Source organism: Mytilus edulis, chromosome 14, assembly GCF_963676685.1.
Source record: "Mytilus edulis chromosome 14, xbMytEdul2.2, whole genome shotgun sequence".
Taxonomy (NCBI): domain Eukaryota; kingdom Metazoa; phylum Mollusca; class Bivalvia; order Mytilida; family Mytilidae; genus Mytilus; species Mytilus edulis.
Window position 1 is genome coordinate 10,120,201 of NC_092357.1, and position 20,411 is coordinate 10,140,611.

The window sequence follows — 20,411 nt, forward strand, 5'->3', positions numbered from 1 at the left end:
AAGAAAGTTGTAAATATATCCTTACATCATATTTGGCCATACACGCATGTCGTCAATCCATGTTTTGACTTTATCAACACCCGGAGGTTTCCATTCTTTTGCTACTGTTGACATTATGTTGATTTTCTTCGTTAAGATCGATTGACAATAAAGGCTTGTTTACAATTTTTTCACGGTTGTAATGGCGGCGCTGTTTACGACGACATCTAGGAGTTGCGTCTCTAACTAAGGGGGATAATCGAAAAAGCCTGTCTATAAGAATATCCTTTACTTTTTTCTTTTGGTAAGTGGTGATGATTTGTTTCCTATCTATATTTTAAATTGTTGATTTAGTTTTTGTAATTAAGATACTCTGTTTCTGTTTCTTGCCTTAATTTTTCTTAATCGATTAACGAGATTTTAATATTTTTTTTTATCGTCATTTCGGTGTATAAGAATATCCTTTACTTTTTTCTTTTGGTAAGTGGTGATGATTTGTTTCCTATCTTTATATTAAATTGTTGATTTAGTTTTTGTTATTTAGATACTTTGTTTCTGTTTCTTTCCTTAATTTTTCTTAATCGATTAACGAGATTTTAACATCCATCACAAATTGTGACCTTACTATTATCATCAAGTGAACATTTTATAGCAATTATTATCATTTTTATTTGATTATTATATCGGCTAAACTATTTAGTTATGATTAGTTTATATATCAGCTGCAATCCTAAGCATTCAATGTTATGTAAACACTGCTTAGTATTTTTTTGTACAGGTTGGTAATACTGCATTTCACATTGCTGCAGCGAACGGGCAAACTGAAATCGTTGGATTGCTCATCGACCGTGGTATTGACATAAATTTACCAAAAAAGGTAAGTGGATAATTAGTCACATTGATTACACCAATCATAAGTCAATGTTTTATGTGAAATTAATAAAACTTATTTAACTATATTTAATATTCATTTGTGAAATAAGTGTCTCTTCAAAAATGCTGGATGTCAAAATGTACAATCACAATTTAATACAAACTTAGGTAATTGGTAAAACCGTCTACATTCTAATAGGAATAAACAGCGTCTCTTTTCACGAAAAGAAAATTAAACATACTTAACTTCTCAGTTCAAATGAAGAAATAAAATTTTGTTGCAGAAATTTGATGAATAAACTTAAGGTTTAAAAGACATGTGTCTTAGCAAAAAAGTAAAATATTCAATACCTCATGTTAGGAAATTTACCAATATTTAAGCATATCATAGGTTCCATTTCTTACAATTTTTGACTTAAATTTTTCCAATGTTGAATATAAGGTAGAATTAGTGACTGTCTCTTCTAAATCAAATGAATATCTTGAACAGAATGTCCATAAGCTATCACTCTTTTTGGTGTACATTGTTTCTTTTGAATTAATGCTTTTCTGATGTATTTCATCTAGTTTGTTATTGTTAGAATTGTATATACATTTCGTACTGTCAAGACTGACTGATAGTTACTAATATGTCTAGATTTTATGCTCCTGTTGATTCCCTATTAAATCAATCTCCATATTTAGACTTTAAATATTCACTTTTTTATCGTAATTTCGGTGTATAAGAATACCCTTTTCTTTTGGTAAGTGGTGATGATTTGTTTCATATCTTTATTTTAAATTGTTGATTTAGTTTTTCTTATTAAGATACTCTGTCTCTGTTTCTTGTCTTAATTTTTCTTAATCGATTAACGAGATTTTAACATCCATCACAAATTGTGACCTTACTATTATCATCAAGTGAAAATTGTATAACAATTATTATCATTTTTATTTGATTATTACATCGGCCACACTATTTAGTCATGCATAGTTGATATATCAGCTACAATCTTTAGCATTTAATGTTATGTAAACACTGCTTAGTATGTCTTTGTACAGGATGGTAGTACTGTACTTCACATTGCTGCATCGAACGGGCAAACTGAAATCGTTAGATTGCTAATCGACCGTGGTATTGACATAAATTTACCAAAAAAGGTAAGTGAATAATTAGTCACATTGATTACACCAATCATAAGTCAATGTTTGTATGCCATTACCAATACTTATTTAACTATATTTAATATGAATTTGTGAAATTAGTGTCTCTTAAAAAATGCTGGGTCAAAATGTACAATCACAATTTGATACAAACTAAGATAATTTGTTAAACCGTATACATTCTAATAGGAATAAATTGCGTCTCTTCTCACGAAAAGAAATTAAAACGAAGAAATAAAATTTTGTCGCAGATATTTGACGAATAAACTTAAGGTTAAAAAGACATGTGTTCTAGCAAAAAAGTGAAATTATAAAAAGACCGCGCTCCAAGGAACATACGGATTGCTCCTAGATATCTATGATAGCATATTTTATTAAATAACTAAACAAATATCAGTCAATCTGTGATTGTTATTCTTTGCATACAAATTTAAGCAGTTTAACCCGAACTAAAAGGCTAGTTATTTTAAGTTATTGTATGCAACTCCTGTAACTGATGCGTTTTTCTTAGGAAGTATCCTGGAGATATAGGACAGCTTGTTTGTGTTGTTTGTGTTGACAATATTGAAATATATTCGTCGTCATTTGTGACATAATTTACACACAACAGTCTAACAAATTTCAATTTGGATTACAAATATTTTATGAAATAACTAAACAAATATCAGTCAATCTGTGATTTTTTTTCTTTGTATACAACTTTTAAATTACACCTATCTGACCGGAATTCTAAAATAAAGAAGGATGAAATTATGTCAGATTTTGGAATATTTGTCGAATGTCCAGTCTACTTGTTAATATTTTTCTTCAACACAGGGTACACTAGTTTGCTCTACATCCCTCACTTGTCTTATTACCTATGAATTCAATACCTCATATATGTTAATCTACCAACATTCAAGCAGATCATAGGTTCCTTTTCTTACAATTTTGGACTTGAATAATTCCAATGTTGAATACAAGGTAGAATCAGTGACTGTCTCTAAACAATTAATATCTTGAACATGATTTCCATAAGCTATCACTCTTCTTGGTGTACATTGTTTCTTGTAAATTAATGCTTTTTCTTATGTATTTCATCTGGTTCGATGTTGTAAGAATTGTATACACACTTAATACTGGCAAGACTAACTTATATTTACTAAATATGTCTCGATTATATGCTTCTGTTGATTCCTCATTAAATTAATCTCTATATATTGAATTTAAAATGAACTTTTTATCGCAATTTCGGTTTATAGAATTACCCTTTACCTTTTTCCTTTTGTAATTGGTGATGATTTGTTTATAAGATTATATTTCTATTGTTGATTTACGGTTTGGTTTTCAGATTCTCTGTTTCTTGCCTTTTTTTTCTTAATCTATTATCGAAATTTAAACATCTATCACAAATTGTCACCTTACTATTATCATCAAGTGAAAATTTGATAACAATTATTTTCACATTTATTTTTTATCATAATTTCTGCTATAGGGTCGACGAGCTACGGTAATTGCGACAATATGTAGTCATGCGTTAGTTTATATATCAGCTGCAATCGTTATCATTCAATTGTATGTTTACACTGCTTTGTATTTCTTTTTACAGGATGGTAGTACTGCACTTCACCTTGCTGTATCGAACGGGCAAACTGAAATCGTTACATTGCTAATCGACCGTGGTATTGACATACATTTACCGAAAAATGTAAGTGGATAATTGGTCACATTGATTACACAAATCATAAGGCAATGTTTTATATATCAATAATTATTTTACTGCATTTAATATGCATTTGTTAAATTAGTGTCACTTCAGTTATGCTGGATGTCAAAATGTAAAATCACAATTTGTTACAAACTTTTGACATTTTGTGAAACTGTGTTCGTTCAAATAGGAATTAATTGCGTTTTTTCTCAATAACAGAAAATTAAACATACTTAACTTCTTAGTTCAAATGAAGAAATTAAATTTTCTCACAAATATTTGACGAATAAACTTAAGGTTTAAAGACATGTGTCCCAGCAAATAAGTGAAATCGTAAAAATACCGCGCTATAGGGAATTAGCAAGATGAGGGTTGCTCCTAAATATCTATGATAGCATATTTTATGAAATTTCTAAAAAAGAATATCAGTCAATCTGTATTTTTATTCTTTGCATACAAATTTTAGCAATTCTACCCAAAATAAAAGGCTAGTTATTTTAAGTTATTGTATGCAACTCCTGTAACTAATAAGTTGTTCTTAGGTAGGTAGTATTCGGGGGATATAGGACGGCTTGTTTGTGTTGTTCATGTTGACAATTGCAATGTATAGGTCGTCACTTGTGACATAATTTACACACAACGGTACAATAAATCCTTGCGGCGTCCAGAACATATATTTGCTTAATTTTTCTTAATCAATTATGGATTTAACGGCAATCACAAATTTTCACCTTAATATTATTATCAAGTAAAAAAATGATAACAGTTATTTGATTATTATATCGGCTGCTGGGTCGACAAGCTACAATAAATGCGACAATATGTTGTCATGCGTTAGTGTATATATCAGCTGCATTCGTTAGCATTCAATTGTATGTTAACACCTCTTAGTATGTCTTTGTACAGAATGGTAGTACTGCACTTCATACAGCTGCACAGAATGAGCAAACTGAAATCTTTAGATTGCTTATCGACCGTGGTATTAATATAAATTTACAGAATGAGGTAAGTGGATGATTATTCACATTGTTTTCACCAATCATATCTCATTGTTTTATATGACATGACCAATACTAATTTGTTTGCACTTCATGTGCATTACGGACATTATGGTCTCTTCAGTAATGCTGGACGTCAAAATTAACAAGCACTATCTAATACAAGCTTTGACAATCTTGTAAAACCGCAAAGGAAAGTTCGGAAAGGAATTGATTGCGTTATTATCATAAAAAGAAAATTAAACATATTTAACTTCATAGTACAAATGAAGATATTTAACTTCCTTCGAAGATACTTGACGAATAAACTGAAGGTTTAAAAACCTTCTGTACTTGTAAAATGTGAAATCAAAAATATATCTAATTCCGAAGAATTAACAACATAGGGATTTCTCCAAGATATCTATGATACAATATTTTATGAAATACCTAAAAAAATTTCAGTTAATCTGTGATGTTTTTTTCTATTTTAGCAATTTAACCAAAACTAAAAGGCTAGTTATTTTAAGTTATTGTATGCAACTCCTGTAACTCATAAGTTTTTCTTAGGTAGGTAGTGTTCGGGAGATATAGGACGACTTGTTTGTGTTGTTCGTGTTGACAATTGAAAGATATTCGTAGTCATTTGTGACACAATTTACACAGAACGGTCCAAAAATCGTTACGGCGTCCAGAGCATTTTTAAAAGAAATATTTCAACTTTTCGTTTGTTTATGCAAACCTAGAAATTATACCATGTATATATTCCGGCATTATTCGTCACATAAAATATCAACTCATATCCAAATTTTGGTTTTCATGCGGTCTAATTTCAAATTACACCTATATATTCGGAAATCTGAAAAAAAAAGAAAAATTATCTCAGATTTTGAAATATTTATCGAATGTCTAGTCTACTTGTTAATATTTTTCTTCAACACAGGGTACACTATGTTGCTCCACATCCGTCACTTGTCCTGTTACTTATGAATTCAATACCTCACATGTCCCTTTTTTAAAGATTTTTGACTTAAATAATTCCAATGTTGAAATTGAGATAGAATCAGTGACTGTCTTTTCTAAAACAAATTAATATCTTGAACAGGATTACGATAAGCTATTTTCGACGTTCATTGTTTCTTTTAAATTAATGCTTTTCTGATGTATTTTATCTGGTTTGATATTGTTCAAATTATATTTATATTTCATACTGGCAAGACTGGTTTATATTTACTAATATGTCTAATTCATATGCTCCTGTTGATTCCTCATTAAATTAATCTCCATATTGGGAATTTAAAATTCACTTTTTTATCGACATTTCGGTGTATAAGAATACCCTTTACTTTGTTCTGTTGGTAAGTTGTAATTATTGTTTCCTATCTTTATTGATATTGTTGATTTACATTTTGGTTTTAAGATACTCTGTTTCTATTTCTTGCTTTAATTTTTCTTAATCGGTTAACGAGATTTGATGATATATTACAAATTGTCTCCTTCCTAATATCATCAAGTGAAAATTTGATAACAATTATTAACATTTTTATTTGATTAGTATATCTGCTACAGGGTAGAGAAGCTACGACAAATGCGACATTATGTAGTTATGCGTTAGTATATATATCAGCTGCAATCTTTAGCATATCATGTTATGTTAACACCTCTTAGTATTTCTTTGTACAGAATGGTAGTACTGCATTTCACGAGGCTGCCTTGTACGGGCAAAGTGAAATCGTTAGATCGCTAATCGACCGTGGTATTGACATTAATTTACCGGAAAAAGTAAGTGGATAATTAGTCACATTAATTACACCAATCATAAGTCAATGTTTTATATGACATTATTAATACTTATTTAACTATATTTAATATGAATTTGTGAAATTAGTGTCTTTTCAAAAATGCTGGATGTCAAAATTAACAATCACAATTTGATATAAAAATAGGTAATTTTGTAAAACCGTATTAATTCTAAAAGGAATAATTTGCGTCTTATCAAACGAAAAGAAAATTAAACATACTAAACCTCTCAATTCAAATGAAGAAATAAAATTTTGTCGCAGATATTTGACGAATAAACTTAAGGTTTAAAGACATGTGTCTTAGCAAAAAAGTAAAGTATGCAATACCTCATATTAGGAAATTTACCAAAATTCAAGCAGATCATAGGTTCCTATTCTTACAATTTTTAACTTAAATAATTCCAATCAGTGACTGTCTTTAAAAAATAATATCTTGAACATGATTTCCATAAGCTATCACTCTTTTTGGTGTACATTGTTTCTTTTAAATTAATGCTTTTCTGATTTATTTTATCAGGTTTGATATTGTTAAAATTGTATATACATTACTACTGGCAAGACTGACTGATATTTACTAATATGTCTAGATTATATTCTCCTGTTGATTCCTCATTAAATTAATCTCCATATTTGTATTGAATTTAAAAAATCACTTTTTATCGCAATTTCGGTGTATAAGATAGGGACGAAAGATACCAAAGGGACAGTCAAACTCATAATTCTAAAACAAACTGACAACGCCATGGCTAAAAAATGAAAAAGACAAACAAACAACAGTACACACGACACAACATAGAAAACTAAAGAATAAAAAACACGAACCCCTTTACCTTTTTTATTTTGTATTTAATGATGATTTGTTTATTATGTTTTTTTTTTCTATTGTTGATAAATGGTTTGGTTGAACGATTCCTGTTTCTTGTCCTAATTTTTCTTAATCAATTATCAAGATTTGAACATCTATCACAAATTGTCACCTTATTCATGTTATTATTATTATAAAAAAAAAGGTTGATATCAGTTATTATCATTTTTATCTGATTGTTATATCGGCTGCAGGGTCGACGAGCTACGATAAATGCGACAATATGTTGTCATGCGGTAGTGTATATATCAGCTGTTTTCGTTAGTATTCAATTGTATGTCTACACCGTTTAGTATTTCTTTGTACAGGATGGTTGTACTGCACTTCATAATGCTACATTGAGCGGGCAAACTGAAATAGTTGGATTGCTACTCGACCATGGTATTAATATAAATTTACAGAATGAGGTAAGTGGATGATTATTCACATTGCTTTCACCAATCATATGTCATTGTTTGATATGATATGACAAATACTAATTTGTTTGCACTTCATGTGCATTACGGAAATTATGGTCTCTTCAGTAATGCTGGACGTCAAAATTAACAAGCACTATCTAATACAAACTTTGACAATCTTGTAAAACCGCATTAGTTCGAAAAAGAATTGATTGCGTTATTATCATCAAAAGAAAATTAAACATACTTAACTTCATAGATCAAATGAAGATATTTAACTTCCTTTGCAGATGTTTGACGAATAAACTGAAAGTTTAAATGCCTTGTGTACTTGCAAAATGTAAAATCAGATATATACCTAATTGCGATGAATTATCAAAATAGGAATTTCTCCGAGATATCTATGATAGCATATTTTATAAAATATCTAAAAAAATATCAGTTAATCTGTGATTTTTTTTCTTTGCATACAAATTTTAGCAATTTAACCAAAACTAAAAGGTTAGTTATTTTAAGTAATTGTATGTAACTCCTGTAACTATTAAGTTGTTCTTGGGTTGGTAGTATTCGGGGGATATAGGACGGCTTGTTTGTGTTGTTCATGTCGACAATTGAAATATATTGGTCGTCACTTGTGACATAATTTACACACAACGGTACAAGAAATCATTACGGCGTCAAGTGCATTTTTAAAGGAAATATTTCAACTTTTCGTTTGTTTATGCAAACCTAGAAATTATACCCTGTGTATATTCCAGCACTATTCGTCACATAAAATATCAACTCATGTCCAAATTTTGGTTCTCATGCGGTCCTATATCACATTACACCTATCTAGTCGGAAATCTGAAAAAAAAGAAGAAATGATGTCAGATTTTGAAATATTTATCGAATGTCTAGTCGACTTGTTAATACTTTTCTTCATCACACGGTATATTATATTACTCCACATCCCTCACTTGTCTTATTACCTATGAATTCAATACCTCATATAAGTTAATCTACCAACATTCAAGCAGATCATAGATTCCTTTTCTTACAATTTTGGACTTGAATAATTCGAATGTTGAATATGGGGTAGAATCAGTGACTGTCTCTCAACAATTAATATCTTGAACATGATTTCCATAAGGTATCACTCTTCTTGGTGTACATTGTTTCTTGTAAATTAATGCTTTTTCTTATGTATTTCATCTGGTTTGATGTTAAAATTGTATACACACTTCATACTGGCAAGACTGACTTAGATTTACTAAATATGTCTAGATTATATGCTACTGTTGATTACTCATTAAATTAATCTCTATATATCGAATTTAAAATTAACTTTTTATCGCCATTTCGGTGTATAAAATTACCCTTTACCTTTTTTCCTTTTGTAATTGGTGATGATTTGTTTATTATATTATATTTATATTGTTGATTTACGGTTTGGTTTCAGATTCTCTGTTTCTTGCCTTAATTTTTTGATAATCAATTATCTAAATTTAAACATCTATCACAAATTGTCACCTGATTATCATTATCAAGTAAAAAATGATAACAGTTATCATTTTTATTTGATTATCATATCCGCTGAAGGGTCGACAAGCTACGATAAATACGACAATATGTTGTCATACGGTAGTGTATATATCAGCTGCATTCGTTAGTATTCAAATGTATGTCTACACCGTTTAGTATTTCTTTGCACAGGATAGTAGAACGGCACTTCACCTTGCTGCACGATACGAGATCACTGAAATCGTTGGATTGCTAATCGACCGTGGTATTGATATAAATTTACAGAATGCGGTAAGTGGATGATTATTTACATTGCTTTCACCAATCATATGTCATTGTTTTATATGACATGACCAATACTAATTTGATTGCACTTCATGTGCATTACGGAAATTATGGTCTCTTCAGTAATGCTGGACGTCAAAATTTACAAGCACTACCTAATACAAACTTTGACAATCTTGTAGAACTGCATTAGTTCGAATAAGAATTGATTGCGTTATTATCATAAAAAGAACATTAAATATACTTAACTTCATACTTCAAATGAAGATATTTAACTTCCTTCGCAGATTTTTGACGAATAAACTGAAGGTTTAAATACCTTGTGTACTTGCAAAATGTAAAATCAGATATATATCTAATTGCGATGAATTATCAAAATAGGGATTTCTCCTAGATATCTATATAATGGCATATTTTATGAAATATCTATAAAAAAATATCAGTCAATCTGTAATTTTTTTTTCTTTGCATACACATTTTAGCAATTTAACCCAAACTAAAAGGCTAGTCATTCTAAGTTATTGTATGCAACTCCTGTAACTTATACGTTGTTCTAAGGTAGGTAGTATTCGAGGATATAGGACGGCTTGTTTGTGTTGTTCATGTTGACAATTGAAATATATTCGTCGTCACTTGTGACATAATTTACACACAACGGTACAAGAAATCGTTGCGGCGTCCAGAACATATATTGCCTTAATTTTTCTTAATCATTATCGAGATTTGGACATCAATCACAAATTGTCCCTTATCATGCTTATTATTATTATCAAGTAAAAAATGATAACAGTTATCATTTTTATTTGATTATTATAACGGCTGCAGGGTCGACAAGCTACGATAAATGCGAAAATATGTTGTCATGCGTTAGTGTATATATCAGTTGCATTCGTTAGCGTTCAACTGTATGTTAACACCGTTTAGTATTTCTATGTACAGAATGGTAGTACTGCACTTCATAATGCTGCATGGAGAGGGCAAACTGAAATCGTTGGATTGCTAATCGACCGTGGTATTAATATAAATTTACAGAATGAGGTAAGTGGGTGATTATTCACATTGCTTTCACCAATCATATGTCATTGTTTTATATGACATGACAAATACTAATTTGATTGCACTTCATGTGCATTACGGAAAGTATGGTCTCTTCAGTAATGCTGGACGTCAAAATTTACAAGCACTATCTAATACAAACTTTGACAATCTTGTAAAACCGCACTAGTTCGAATAAGAATTGATTGCGTTAGTATCATTAAAAGAAAATTAAACATACTTAACTTCATAGTTCAAATGAAGATATTTAACTTCCTTCGCAAATTTTTGATGAATAAACTGAAGGTTTAAAAACATTGTGTACTTGCAAATACGAAAGCCGAGAAGGCTCACCTATAATTCAGAATTCAACATTCGGAATTCAGCATTCAGCGTTCAGAATTCGGAATTCAGAATTCGGAATTCAGAATTCGGAAATATTCGTTTTATAATGTTATACACTTAGTTATTATTGTAATAAATACTATTTGTTTTCATTGTGATATGAAAATATAATACCTGTCTTTATATCATCTACTCCTTCTTAGATAAAGAAATTCTATTTATTTGTCCATGGCATAATCTATATAGGAGGGTTTTTTGCTTTCATTTCATCTTTGTGAGTTTACTGGTTTGAAATCGACCCCTGTAATCCCATGGTTTTAACATCCACTCTTACCACCATCCCAACATACACCACTACGCTGTTTATATTCCTTGTCTTTATTTACTCTCTAAAGACATGCATGTTCATCAAACCCCGAAAATATCTTATTTCGAACAAAAAGCGAAAATCCAATTAGCGTTAAAATTAAATATAGAATTACATAAAACTTAGGTAGTAAAAGCTTTCGATCATAAAACATATATAATTTCTCTGGGAAAACTTTATAAAAAAAAGTATTCTTTAAAATTATCCGTATTTTTACATGTAGATACGGACCTCCATATAGTTTATATCTATAATTTGGAAGGGATTATTTAAGGGGGTAAAGCAAGGCGACAAACAGGTGACGCGGATTCTAGCACTTTTCTAGCTTTGGGCCTGCTCTCTCTCAACACTATATTACATGCCTATGAGCAGTGTTCCAGCTAGCTTGCAATGGAAGGGCGCCGCGCCCCGCCCCCGAAATTTTGCGCCCCTCTGCCTTTTTTAAGCGCCCCTGCGCCCCTCTGTGCCCTTTTGAAAAAAAGTTTAAAAAACGATCTTTTTTCCTCATATCGTCGCCATTTTGTTGAGTTCTTTATACACACACTTCATTAAGACAACAGATTAAAATTGTTGACACTTGTTACCTGATTATAATCACCTATTTGATTAGAGTCAATTACTTAATCAGGTGAAATTTACGACCCTGTATAATCCCTTTACCCTGTCAGAAGCACCAAACATCGAAGTTAAATAAATTGATTATTTTAACACCTGACGATGCAAAATATAATTTATAAAATAAATGTGAACGGTGTTCATTTCTATTGTATTTGTTATTTATTATGTCATTTAAAAAGAATCATTCCAATAGGTCAACACGCAAAATGCATGAAACATGATGTAACTTTGACCTACGGTCCGTAGCAGAGTTCAAAAAATTTATGGGTCACTGAATATTCACAATTCAGATCGTTTTTGTTTTGATGTTTTTATTTTTGAAACTGATCTTTCAAACTAGTTTTAATCCAGAAGAAAGTAAAAACATTGCTTGACTGTACCTTAAGTTGAATATCTATATCCAAATTAAATTAATTAAAACTGTAATCCATGATCACAAATTGAATGCTTTGTTTACAATTGTTCAAAGCCATGTGCTTTTTGGCGGGAATATTCGGGGAACCCCTTATTAACGGGAAACAGTTACATTTCATTGTTATTTATAGACAGTAGGAATTTCATTTTTGGAAATCATTTTGATTACAACTTCTAAGATTTATTCATGAAAAATTATAATAATTTCTTGGGGTGAAACTGATAATACTTTTTTTTATTAAAATAATTTACATCTACATGTAGGGGTATGGAAAGGGGGGCTGTTTTTTTTTGTTTTTTTTTCAATAATATTACAAATATATATAAAGTTCACCAGTCTGAAAATACATGGTTAAATGGATTTTAATTCTGAAAAACTCATGTTTATTTAATTCCTTTATTATTTCCATCATAATAAGAAACAAGCTACATGTATAAGGTATTTCAAACATATATTTTTGGCTTTTATATAAGAACATTCAAGACTATTAGTATGTATGTGCCTGCAGTAAAAACAAACCTGGTAAGGCCTAAAAAAATTCTACAGGGCCCTTGTAAAAACTTTTGAATCCAGGCTGACCTTCAGAGAAAATGTTAAGTATTGTTCCTGACTGTATTGCAGATTTATGTGAAGTTTTTAAACTGACATGCACAATTCATTTCACAAGTGTAATAAAAATAATTCTACAAAACAACGCAGCGCATCGCGTTGCAAATTCATCTTAGACCCACCATGCATCAAGAAATATGTCTTTATGTGGTAATATTAAGTATTTGATTTTTTTTCAATGAGAACGCGCTAAAGTGCCCTTTTTAAAAACGCGTCCCTCTATTTTCAAATCCTAGCTGGAACACTGTATGAGTCTATCTACAATCCCTTTTTTGTCATTTGCCCTTGTATAAACCCATGTTTCTAAAGGGAATTTACTAGTTCCGTGAAACGTTTTCTCGGAAAGATGTTTGATTGTGAAAAAAAGTTCAGAGATAAGTTATATTCTATATTTATTTGTAATCCCCTTTCCACTGACGCGATTAGAACGTGTACATATCTTGCTGAGAAAGGCAATATGAATTTCCGGCGATTTTAAGTGTGGTGAAAGCAAACTTACACAATACTGAGAACATACAAAAACGCAACACAACAAGTTTGAAACTTTTATAACAGTTACTCCATTATCTACTATAATAAAAGCAACAAAAAAATAATAACATGGGGTATTGCACATGTTTCTCAATTCATTTGGATCGATCATAGTAGTTTAACGAGTAAGTGAATGCATTCTGCTTAACGTACAGAAGCAAATAAACTATATGCATATTCCTGATGTGAACATGTGAATAAATGATGAACAAACTCTGCTTTGTGTTTGTCCGATATGTTGAGCCGATTTCAAAGTCTTTTGATTGATCTAGCGGACAAAGGTTCGACAAGCATGCTAACAACGAGACCATCTAGTTTGTTTAGTATAATCATGGATGTTTAAATATTACTTCCATGGTATAATATATTCTTTCCTGAACAATTATTTTTTTATAAAGTCCTGTTATTTACATAGCTACTGATATATTTCATGGGAGATAAATTGTTTCAATATTTAGACAAAATAATGTTCTATTTGTTGTTGCGTTTTAATTGACACTCGCTATACAAACGGAAAGCAATGACCGATCATCATAGACTATCAATTACAGAACTATTAAACTCATTATGTATGTTTATCTTAAGCCAGCAAATTCTCAAGGTTCTAAGTAAATAACCTGTGTATTCCAATCCTTATCTTTATCTTTATCTTGTATTTAATTTAAAGTCGGTCGCAGTTGAAAGTTAGCTTTAGTTAATAATAATTACTGTATTTAAAGAATGTGACTCAATTAGCATTCACTAATCTACCTTGAGACCCTCACAAAAATAATACAGAACACATGTTATAGATATTACAGTCTTTGAACATATCATTCTATATATATAAATGATTGTCTGTAGAAAAGAAAAAAGAAAAACAAATTATACATTTAATTTTTTGCTCAGACTTGTATATAAAGATGTCTTATTTTTTGGAACTCATAATTGATAATAAATAGTTAATATCTTTTTAAATATAACCATTATCATTTGTTCTAGTACTTCAATTTATAATACTGCAGTTAATGACGAGTGTGTAGGGAGGCACGCGCGGGAAATGTTTATTTGTAACAGTTGATTGACATACAGTAACACAATTTTGAACGTTGATAATTTTCATTTTCCACATTACATATCTTGAATTTTGACTTGACTGTATTTACCTTTATAAAAAAAAAGACATATAGAAAAAGTTGGCCAAGTTTTGCAATAAATAATTTTGTTTTGAACATGCCGATGTTTTGAACAATTGTCCACCTGACAGGACGGACTCCACCGGCCGTCAACATATACTTAAGGGGTACACCAGATGAGTAATGGAGTTTAACGGATATGAACGGACACGAACAAATTGCTTAAAGTAACAAATTGAGATGCTATCCGTTACTCATCCGTGCGCGTTATCCGGTACAGTGATCAGGGCACGGCCCAACGATCTGTATAGGTATCAGAATTTCTTAAAAATATCTTCAAAAATGTAAAGTTTGGATTCCACAAAAACGATGATAGATTTCAATAGTTGAAATTGAAATAGCTGAAGAAATTGAAGAAATTAGATTTTAAAGGATAAAATATTTGTATATGTGCGTTTAAAAAAAACTATTACGGTATTGTTGTATAACCGTTGTCCGTCCGTCCGTCGTCCACACTTCGGACAATATAACTCAAAAACGATTATTTTTAACTTTAAAACATCCGTGCAACCTTGCATTATATTTTGCCGGATAGGAGCCGGCAATGTGACGTCGCGATAGTCCTACAGCTATTATTCCGACTTCCAATTATTCTGACAGCTCATTATTCCGACAGCTAATTTTACCGACAATGCATCTGCCATAACTTTATGGGTTAAGTTTCTCTAAAATGACCAACTCCATTCTACATATTATTTGTATTTGTCCGTTTTTATTCCCACTATTCGCCTCATGTTTGATATTTGCTGGATATTTGTCTCAGTACCTTGGAGATACACATTCTTATTAATTGACCCCATAAGGATTATTGCCCTTTGAAGTCATTTTTAAATCTTTTGTACACTTTTGGTATCTTTTACAAAATTCTTATCCTCAGAAACTTCCCAGCAGGCACACAAATTGATTTAACATTGAATCAATGTTTATTTTCTATGTTGAATCAATGTTGAATTATTATTAGATTTTGCAAATTTGTATCAACGTTGAAATCCTATGTTGAATCAACGTTGATGTTCAACATTGAATCTATATAGATTAATGGTTGCTTCAACATTGTTTCAACCAATAGCTTAATTTGAATTCAGATTGAATTCAGGGTGAATACTAGTATTCAACACGGAATCAAAATTGGTTAGTGGTTGTGTTCAACTGTGTTTCTACCTAAACTAATAAGTTGCATTCATCCTGTATTTTCTTCGTCTTGCAGTCCATAATTTTATACTGTAGCAGTATTCAAGCTGTTGTCTTCTTAAGGCGCTCAACATGCAAAATGCCATAGCAACATTCTGCCTCAGGAAACCTGATCCAATAACTGCTCCATTAGACCCAAGTTTAAAAAATAATCTCAAAACAAAATTGATGAACTTTAAATAGTCATTGTCTGGTTATATTTGACATGGTGTGGGCTTTAGCTCATTGTTGAAGACTGTATGATAACCCAAAGATATATAAACAATGTTCTTTGGTTTATGGCCGTTTTGTTAACAATAGGTACAACAATAAAAAGTGTTTGGGTGCACAAAACTTTGAATAGATGCCATTGACTGCCAATTACTTGTAAAATATCAGTAATTTTCAACAATAAAACTGAGTGACTACAGTCGTGTGATGAGAGCATGACTTGACCATGATGATGATAACAACCAATCAACTGAATAAAAAATATGTGTGTTGCGGGCTTTCCTACGAACCATAATTTTACCACCCAGATTTTTTTAACATTAACGATATGCATATACAGGTAACAACACAAATTATCATCCAAAAGAAATATTGATTTCAAAAGCACAACCCTAAATACACAAATTTTGCTCAATATCTATTTGAAATATCTGAGTGATCAAAATATAAAACAAAGTTTGCTGTTTGGACACTTCCTTATACCATGTATTCTAATGTCCAACCACTGATTAGAGAGAAATATTCAATACGATAAAATTAAAATGAATTTATTTATTAATAGTGAAACTTTAACTTCGTTTTTCTCACACCTGGTCTTTTTGGGGCCAATTTTAGAAAGTTTATTGTTTTGTCAGACACTTAAATTGCTGTACCGTGATTTCATCTAGGTCTTCATGAGGACATCTACAAAATCAAAAGTTGTAACATTGTCAAGTTTAATTTTGTTCAACACATTTAACTATCAATAACTTCATACTGATAATTGATATTATTTTAAAGTATAAATCAAAAGCATAAGAACCAGTGAAAACTAAAGTAAATAACAGTTGTCCTTTAAAGTCTCAACTAAATTTCTTTTTAGATAGACTAGAAGCTATAATCTGCAAGAAAATCCTAAATACTACATTTTAATTTGAACAAATTGAAGGTTTATCCAAAAATAATGCATGTCGAACCAAATACGAGAAATAAAATGCAATAAAAACATATGAAATAAAAAGGCCATAAATGCAAATAACTTTTTTCCACCCTCATTTACCCGTTATGTTTGATTACCTTGTCAAAACTCTACTTCAATTTTCACAGTAAAATATTAAAGGTCCAACTTGGTGAGTCATATATAGCTTCTGACCTTTCCATCCCAAATTTGTAAACAAGCCCCCCTTTTTATGCGATTAAAATTTCTTTTTAGTTTTGATTCATTCATATTATTTCAAATAGTCAATGATAAAAATTCATGAGACGTTGCAAGTAGCTTGGGAATGGTAACATGCTATCCTGATCCTGTCCTGTTCCTAGGGTCAATCATTAGATTATCCTAAACATCCCCCTTTTTCACGCGTAAAATTTCAACTTTTCAGTACAGTTTTCATAACAACATGATATGCTCACATTTCTAAAATACGATAACGTAATCACAACAATTGATATAAATACTTACGATAAAAATGTAAAAGCTGTAATTATCGACTCCTAGGAGTCGATATTAGGAATTGAACGATGGACACTCAGTGCGTGAATTTTTCTTGCTACCTGATTGGAAGATATTACGAGACGTGAATAATCAAAGTTTATTGATTGGTTAGGGCAATCCAAACCTAGTAAATGTCCTTCAATCCCGTAGAGTATCGGATTTGTCCTCTTTATTTTAGCAATTAGATCATTTGCCTGGTCATTAATCATGCATATTCATGATATTGGTACACAGGTAACTTTTATCTATAAATAGTCGAATCTTCTTGAGTTTCGTAAACAACAACGTTAAACGATACTTCATAACGTGTGACCTCACGTGTGGTAAATTTAGTTGATTGATGCACGTGGCTATTCTAGTAAATGAATAAATCAACAAAGCGAGAGCACTTTCCATTTTCATCAGCTAAGAGTCGACTTAGCCCTTTTTGAAAGGCTAATGCTTGTATACAGGAAAGATATTGATAAAAACTCTGCAGAAATAACTTGTGGTCTCGTTAGCGCAAACTTTGGCAACAAAAACTAATGCAGATGCGCATATCTGAATAGTCTTAAAATAGAAATGTTACTATGCCGCGAAAATTTAAATCGTTATTTAAATAGATCTATCCGTTGTTTATATTACAAGTTGTCAACCATTGTTTATGTACTGATGTAAACGTCTTTCTCTTTGAATTGATAAAAAGAATTAAAAAAAAAAGAAATGAAAACAAGATATTTGACATTAGAAGTCAAGGAAAAAGGGGAGGGATCTTTAAATGGGAAGGGGTTATTCACAAATATTTAATTTTATATTTACTGTATGATCATGTATACACCGTGTATCATCAGTACACCGGGTATAGGTACTAACCAAGCGGGCGTGATCGATTTTGACCTCACACGGTAACGAAAATCTGTGTTTTGTTCTCATGCTTTCAATGTGTACCCCAATCTAAACATAATTGTTGTTTTAAGAAATGATTTGTTCGTAGGTTAATGATAAGCGATGTCTCATTATTTTCCCAAAACAAGAACGATTACTAAAACATGTGCAAATACTTGTCAAAGAAGTTAGCACTCGTCTCATCCGATATAATTCTATATTCATAACAACTCTTTTTCTGATAGAAAGCCACTGTGCGTGTGTAATAAGTATAGTTGTATCTATAATTGGCATTGAAATCTTTCATGCTTATGTTGTTGTTCGATATTGTATTCCGAAAAGAAGCGTTGTGTACGGTGTTTAGCTGATCACAAAAAATCTTCTGTGCGGTGCATAGTTAAGTTGCTGTACACCGTACACAAAAACAAAATTTTCATACTCGTGTATTACCCCAAAAGTTTCAAGGAATGAGTAATCACAGGGAGGTTTATGATTGGTAACTATTACTTGTTTCTTTGTACAGAATGGTAGTACTGCACTTCACTTGGCTGCATTGAACGAGCGAACTGATATCGTAAGGTCGCTAATCGACGGTGGGATTAATATAAATTTACAGAAAACGTTAGGTGGATGATTATTCACATTGATTTCACCAATCATATGTCAATGTTTGATATGACATAACCAATACTGTTTTGACTGCACTGAAGGTGCATTTTGGGTATATCTGTCTCTTCAGTAATGCCGGACGTCAAAATGTACAATCACAATATTATCCAAACTTTGACAATCTTGTAAAACCGTATACGTTCGAATAGGAATTAAATGCGTCTATTCTCAAGAAAAAGAAAATGGAACACACTTAACTTCATAGTTCAAATGAAGAAATAGAACTTTCATCGCAGATACTTGACGAATAAACTGAAGGTTTAAAAGCCCGTGTCCAAGCCAAAAGGTAAAATCGATAAAATACAAAACTCCCAGGAATTAGCAACATAGGGATTGTTGCTAGATATCTATGATATCATATTGTATGAAATAACTGACAATTATCAGTCAATTTGCGGATTTTTTTTTTTTGCATACACTTTTTCGGCATTTTAAACCGAAATAAATGGCTAGTTATTTTAAGTAAGTGTATGCAACTCCTGTAAAAGATAATTTGTTTTAGTTAGGTAGTACTCGTGGAACAGAACCGGCTGTTTGTGTTGTTCATGTTGACAAGTGAAAGATATTCGTCGTCATCAGTGACAGAAATTACCCATAACGGTCCAAAAAGTCGTGATGGCGTCCGTAACATTTTGAAAGGAAAGAATCAAACTTTATACCATGAGTATACACTGACAGTAATCGTAACATTAAATATCAACTCATACCCAAATTAATCTCTTTATGTGGTCCAATATAAAATTACACCTATCTGGTCGGAAATTTAAAAAAAAATAGGGATGAAGGTATGTTTAATTTAGAAATATTTATCGGATGTCAAGACTACTTGTGAATATTTTTGTTTAATACGGGGTACACTCTTTTGTCCCACATCCATCACTTGTCTTGTAACCTATGAATTCAACACCTCATATAAGGTAATTTACCAAAATTCAAGCAGATCATTGATTCTTTTTCGTAAGATTTTCGACTCAAATAATTAAAATGCTGAATATGATGTAGAATCAGTGCCTGCCTCTAAAAAAAAAGAACGCAAAACGGCACGTAACCATCGAAGTTGAGTTGTTATTTAAATTATCCGTTTATAAGTTATGAGGACGTTTAATTATCCGGATAGTTAAACGGATGTAGTTTAATTTGTAAGTTCGCTGCTGAACAACAATTTGAAAAAAAAATTCATTTAAGTTTACCACCTTTATTTTATATTATTGATTTATATCTTGGTTTAAATATACACAGTTTCTGTTTGGTGTTGCCTTAATTGTCGCAATCGATTAACAGTTTGAACATCTTTAAGACATGTCGCCATATTATGATTAGCAAGTGAAACTAGAGGCTCTAAAGAGCCTGTGTCGCTCACCTTGGTCTATGTGACTATTAAACAAAGGAAGCAGAT

At 31.1% G+C, this 20,411-nt stretch overlaps 1 protein-coding gene across 1 annotated transcript in view; it reads left to right on the plus strand.

Moving 5' to 3' along the window:
• The first annotated feature begins 1,893 nt into the window (after positions 1-1,893).
• Positions 1,894-20,411, plus strand: part of LOC139502511 (uncharacterized) — a 113,697-nt gene continuing 95,179 nt past the window's right edge. The window contains exons 1-3 of the mRNA XM_071291999.1: positions 1,894-1,992; positions 3,584-3,682; positions 9,420-9,518. The gene's annotated coding sequence lies outside the window, so the exon portion shown is untranslated. The remainder of the gene's footprint in view (positions 1,993-3,583; positions 3,683-9,419; positions 9,519-20,411) is intronic.